We start from the raw sequence: 6623 nt of genomic DNA, 5'->3' as shown, positions 1-6623 counted from the left end.
AAAAAAAAAAAAAAAAAAAAAAAAAGTATTTATTATTCAGTCCTTATAAATCTTAGCATAATAGGAATAGCATAATACATTCTTTAAATGATTGAAAAACTGTCCCAGAGTCATGAGTAATGGTGAGACATATGCAGTTAATTTGGGAGGAAGACGACGATGCTCTCAAACACCCCTGTTCAACACTGGGTTAGAAGTAGTGGTCTGTTGGACAAAAAAATAAATATTATAAATATTGGAAAGCAAGAATAAAGTTTTTTCGTATTTGTCTCTACAGATGATATCTATCTGAAAAACCCAAGAGAATCAACCAAAAAATGGTTTTAAATGATAGGAAATTTTAGTATGTTGGTTACTTGTAAGATATCCTGAAATCAATAGAAAAACCAGTTGGTCTGGTTGGTTCTGGCAGACTGTGGATTAACTTAACATAGAAGTACTCTGAATACAGGCCGGGCATGTAATTCCACACCTGTAATCCCAGCACTTTGGGAGGCCGAGGCAGGTGCATCACCTGAAGTCAGGAGTTCGAGACCAGCCTGACCAACATGGAGAAACACCATCTCTACTAAAAACACAAAATTAGCTGGGCATGGTGGTACATGCCTGTAATCCCAGCTACTTGGGAGTCTGAGGCAGGAGAATCGCTTGAACCCCAGAAGCGGAGGTTGCGGTGAGCTGAGATCGTGCCATTGCACTCTAGCCTGGGCAATAAGAGCGAAACTCCATCTCAAGGAAAAAGAAGAAAAAAGAAATACTCTGAATTCTGAATACAAAAACCTAAAAGTGCTGAATAAATCCTTTTTATTTCCTTTTTAAAAGCATCATTTCAACTTTTATTTTAGAATCGGGGGTTGAATACATTTTTAAACAAATAAACAGTATTTTTCTCTTAAAGATAGCTGAGTTTTCAATGAAGACATATCTCTCCTGTTAATAGAAATTAAAAGGGAAATTGAAAGCAGAGCAGGAATGATGCCAGCTAATGGAGCAGCCTAGGAGAGAAAAAATGTATGAGGCTGGGCATGGTGGCTCACGCCTGTAATCCCAGCACTTTGGGAGGCCAAGGCGGGTGGATCATCTGAGGTCAGGAGTTCGAGACCAGCCTGGCCAACATGGTGAAACTCTATCTGTATTAAAAATACAAAAATTAGCTGGGTGTGGTGGCGTACGCCTGTAATCCCAGCTTCTTGGGAGGCTGAGGCACAAGAATTTCTTGAACTCAGGAGGTGGAGGTTGCAGTGAGCTGATATCGTGCCATTGAACTCCAGCCTGGGCAACAGAGTGAGACTGTCTCAAAAAAAAAAAAAAAAAAAAAAAAAAGAATTTATTAGCTAAAGTCTTTGGTTTCATCATCCAATTTGAAGGCACTGAACTTATACAAAGCAGATAATTAGAACTGAGAACCCAGCATAGAACCAGAACCTCCAATGGGCTTTACAATCCATGAAATAGAGAACTAGAAAAAAAAGCAGAAACAGAAGTTTGCCTGGACTCAAATGGAAAAAAAAGGAGCCTCCTAGAAAAAACTGAAATCCTAGGTTTGGACTTCATATATCATAACCTACATGGTATAAGAATCCCCATATTAATATAAAATAGCTCTTAGGATAGTAATACGGCTGGGGTACTGTATTAGTTCGTTCTCATGCTGCTATGAAGAAATACCCAAGACTGGGTAATTTATAAAGAAAAGAGGTTTAATTGACTCACAGTTCCTCATGGCTGGGGAGGCCTCAGGAAACTTACAATCATGGTGGAGGGCACCTCTTCACAGGGCGGCAGGAGAGAGAATGAGAGCCAGCAAGGGAAATGCCAGATGCTTATAAAACCATCAGATCTCATGAGACTAGCTGATTATCCCGAGAACAGCATGGAGGAAACTGCCCCCATGATCCAGTTACTTCCACCTCGTCCTGCCCTCGATGCATGGAGATTATTGCAGTTCAAGGGGAGATTTGGGTGGGAACACAGAGCCAAACCATATCAGGCACCTTTTAGAAACTTATTTTTTTTTGAGACGGAGTCTTGCCCTGTCATCCAGGCTGGAGTGCAGTGGCACAATCTCAGCTCACTGCAAGCTCCACCTCCCGGGTTCACGCCATTCTCCTGCCTCAGCCTCCCGAATAGCTGGAACTGCAGGTGCCCGTCACCTCGCCCGGCTAATTTTTTGTATTTTTAGGAGAGACGGGGTTTCACGGTGTTAGCCAGGATGATCTCGATCTCTTGACCTCGTGATCCTCCCGCCTCAGCTTCCCAGAGTGCTGGGATTACAGGCGTGAGCCACTGCACCTGGCCTAGAAGCAAATTTCATAATCCAGAATGCATGAAATTCCCCCCAAAACGTTTAGCATCAGTAAAGATGACCTTATAACTTTTTAAATGTTATAAATCATATGTAGGCATAATTAGCAGATATAATAAAGGATTATACAATAAGAGACAACAAGAGAATTAGCACTGTAAGACCTTGAGATAACAGACCATAGAAGAGATTATAAAATATATGCATGGAAAATCATTAGGACTCCAGGCTGTCCATCCTTTGGACTCTGGAACTTGTACCAGCAGCATACCCAGGATCTCAGGCCTTCAGCCTCAGAGTTGTATTGTCAGCTTCCTTGGTTCTAAGACTTTTGGACTTGGACTGAACCACACTATTGGTATCCCTGGGTTTCCAGCTTGCAGATAGCCTGTCATGGGACTTCTCATCCTCCATAATTGCATGGCCAATTCCTGTAGTAAGCATTCATTCATCTATCCGTCTGACCATCCATCTGTCCATCCATCCTATTGGTTCTGTCTCTCCGGAAAACCCTAACTTAATATAGTAGACAAGGCTGAACACCTGGGATACCATACTAAATCTGTACTCTCTAAACCCAACAGGAGAGAAATAAGATAATTTTTTTGGAATAGACAGATTTAAGCAGATATTTCATCAAATAAGATGTGGATACAAATAAAAACAAAAGAAAAAACAAAAAAAGATGTGGTTAAGTAGATGCCGAGAACTATTTGTCATTAGGGATATTATGCAAATTTAAAAGGCAAGAGATACCACTATGTACCTATTAGAATGGCTTAAAAATAAAAAGACAATACCAATTGCTGAGCAACTGGAACTCATACATTGCAGGTGGGAAGGTAAAATGGTGAAGACATTTTGGGAAAGAGTATCTTATAAAGTCAGATATTCAATTACCATATGACCAAATTTCTTATATGAAAACCTATAAAGGAATAGTATAATGGCTTTATTATCACCAAAACCAGAAATAACCAAGATATACTTCAACTGGTGATTGGATAAACATAGTGATGTATGCATATGATGAAATATGACTTGGTGGTAAAAGAGCACATAGTGATATATGTATATGATGAAATACTACTCGGTGCTAAAAGAGCATATACTGTATGATTCCATTTATATGACATTCTTTTTAGATGGAGTCTCGCTCTGTCTCCCAGGCTGGAGTGCAGTGACGCTACCTTGGCTCACCGCAACCTCTGCTTCTCAGGTTCAGGCAATTATTGTGCCTCAGCCTCCTTAGTAGCTGGGACTACAGGAGCCTGCCACCACGCCCAGCCAATTTTTGTATTTTTAGTAGAGACAGGGTTTCACTGTATTGGCCAAGCTGGTCTCGAACTTCTGACCTCAAGTGATCCACTTACCTCCACCTCCCAAAGTGCTGGGATTACAGGCGTGAGCCACCACGCCCAGCCAATATGATATTCTTTAAAAGGCAAAATTATAGGAATAGAAAACAGATCAGTAGTTGCAGAGGCTGGGGACTGGGTGTGGTGGGGAGGGCAGGGGAGGTGTTGATTACAAATGGGCATCATGAGGGAATTTTTGAGGGCGATCAAACTTGATTGTGGTGGTAGTTATACAGCTGTATATATTTGTCACATCTCATAGACCTCTAAACCAAAAAGAGTGAATTTTACTGTATGTTTTTTAAAAATGAATAAACCTATGCCCTACAGGACCATGTATATGAACTAGAGTCATCTCTAAGAACCAGTCTTACTCAGAAATTACAGATACTAGATTTTAACTATCTTTTAGTTTTGCTCAGTGATGATGTACTTTTACAGCACCATATTCCAAAATGTCATTAAGCCTCCTAGTCAGCCTCATATTAATAATTCTTTTCAAGTCCAGGCGTGGTGGCTCACACCTGTAGTCCCAGCACTTTGGGAGGCTGAGGCAGGCAGATCATGAGGTCAAGAGATCGAGACCAGCCTGGCCAACATGGTGAAACCCCATCTCTACTAAAATACAAAATTAGCTGGGCGTGGTGGCACGCACATGTAGTCCCAGCTACTCAGGAGGCTGAGGCAGGAGAATCGCTTGAACCCGGGAGGCAGAGATTGCAGTAAGCTGAGATTGCACCACTGCACTCCAGTCTGGCGACAGAGTGAGACTCTGTCTTAAAAAAATAATAATTCTCTTCCAAGTGGAAATTCTGTAACTTGAGAGGAAATGAGAAAGTATGAATAATGATGAACTTATTTTAGATGTTTTCACTGAGTTTTCAGAGAGGCTCACTTGTAATTGATAGTTTCAGCCCTGCCAGAGGAAGAATTTGCCAGGGAAGTGACTTTTATTTTAAAAAATTGTAGGAAACAATGTGGTGGAAAGAACCTGTTGTTTTTTAAATTTCCTTATAATAAGAATGAAAAATCAGGAAAAGCTTTCTTGAATTGTGGTAAAGTCAAGTGTGAGACCTTTGGACTTTGAAATCATGAATGTAAACCATATTCTTCCCTGACTAGCTGTGTGTATGACTTTGGGAAAGTTATTCAGCACTCCTGAACCTCATTTCCTTTCCTCAGTTTTAAAATCAAGTGATCAAACATAACTTTCTGAGTAGTTATTAGGTTAGACAAAATATATAAAACATCCAGCACAGTTTCTGGCACATAGTAGGTAATCAGTAAATGTTAATTCCTTTTTAATTAACATTTCCTATGCTGGTCAGTCCAGTTAGGTCTCAGGCTACAAGTTCTTACTTTCTGCGGGATGTAGTTCCAATATCAGTTCAGTTTACTTTTTCTTTTCCTTTTTTTTTTTTCTTTTTTTTGAGATGGAGTTTCTCTCTTGTTGCCCAAGCTGGAGTGCAATGGGGCGATCTTGGCTCACTGCAAGGTTCAAACTCCGCCTGCCAGGTTCAAACGATTCTCCTGTCTCAGCCTCCCGAGGAGCTGGGATTACAGGCACCTGCTTGGCTAATTTTTGTATTTTTAGTAAAGATGGGGTTTCGCCATGTTGGCCCGGCTGGTCTCAAACTCCTGACCTCAAGTGATTCACCCACCTCGGCCTCCCTAAGTGCTGGGATTATAGTCATGAGCCACCATGCCTGGCCATCAGTTTAGTTTTCAAAGCCTCTGCAATGCTATTCTGATCTGCGGTGCTATTCTGATCTATTCTGTGTGTATGTCACCTAGGGGTCAGTTTGGGAACCAGTTTGGTCTATACATTAGTTCAGCTGTCAAAATCCTGGGTATGCTAATTAGGATCAGATTCTTACCTGTGTAGCTGCAGGGTGAGCCTAGGAATTCACAACAAATTCATGGTCTTTCTCAAGCTCCTCCCCTCCTGTGCCTTCTTTGGTGCTTTCTGGTTCCCTGGAGTTCCCCTTTCTTGTTCTCTAGCCAGAAACCTGGGGCTCTGGTTGTTCTGCACTACCATGAAGTCCCACAATTTCACTTGTATTTGGGGTCAAATGGCAGGAGATCAGAGAGAAGGAAAAAAGCAAAAGGGGGATTGGCCCCATCTTCCTGGAACCACCCTTCTACTAAACAGAGAGGTAAGTCCCCCTGCCTTAGAGGTGTGGCTCCTACAGGTTTCTTTTGTTGCTACCTCTCCTGCCACCACACCATCACAGGATTTCCTGGTGGCTGAGATGTGAGAGAACCAATAAAAGAAAGGGGTACTCCTGTACTGTCTCTGAGCTTTAGGAGTTCCATTTCCTGGTCCTCAAACCAGAGCTAGAGAGGTTTTCCCAGACATCTTTCTGTATCACAGCACTCGCTTTTGGATTTCTGGCTGTGCTAAGTTCAGGCTTGTCAACCTAAAGGAAGAAGCTGAGGTAAAATTAATATAAATAGAAGGTTTATTTGGGCCAAGGTTGAGTATTGCAACCCAGAAGCATAGATTCAAGTTGCCCTGGATGTACCCTTCAATTAGCAGTTACAGGTGGTTTTTTTTTTTTTTTTTTAACGTTTTCTTCATTTCATTTTGGTTTTTAGAGATAAGGTCTCTCTCTATCACCCAGACTTTTGTGTTGTGGCATGATCATAGCTCACTGCAGCCTTGCACTCATGGGCTTAAGCAATCCTCCTGCCTCAGCCTCCTGAATAGTTAGTACTACAGGTGTTTGCTAATTTTTTTTTATTTTTGTAGAGACAGGGTCTCATTATGTTGCCTAGGCTGGTCTTGAACTCTGGGCCTCAAATGATCTTCTTACCTTGGCTTCCCAAAGTGCTGGGATTACAGGCTTAAGCCACCATACCCAGCAAGCAAGCGGATTTTTAAAAGCAAAAGAAGGGGACAGGGAGTGGGCTGATAAAAAGTTGTGTATCAGGAATTCTCGTTGGTTTAAAGAAATAAC

At 41.5% G+C, this 6623-nt stretch overlaps 1 protein-coding gene across 16 annotated transcripts in view; it reads left to right on the top strand.

The window, feature by feature from the left end:
- NUMB (NUMB endocytic adaptor protein) overlaps window positions 1–6623 on the top strand; it is a 200851-nt gene that overhangs the window by 135699 nt on the left and 58529 nt on the right. The gene's annotated exons all lie outside the window — the stretch shown is intronic.

This window comes from Rhinopithecus bieti, unplaced genomic scaffold (genome assembly GCF_001698545.2).
Source record: "Rhinopithecus bieti isolate Rb0 unplaced genomic scaffold, ASM169854v2 scaffold_13259, whole genome shotgun sequence".
Taxonomy (NCBI): Eukaryota; Metazoa; Chordata; class Mammalia; order Primates; family Cercopithecidae; genus Rhinopithecus; species Rhinopithecus bieti.
The sequence above is the reverse complement of the archived record's forward strand: the minus strand, read 5'-3'. Positions and strand labels throughout refer to the sequence as shown.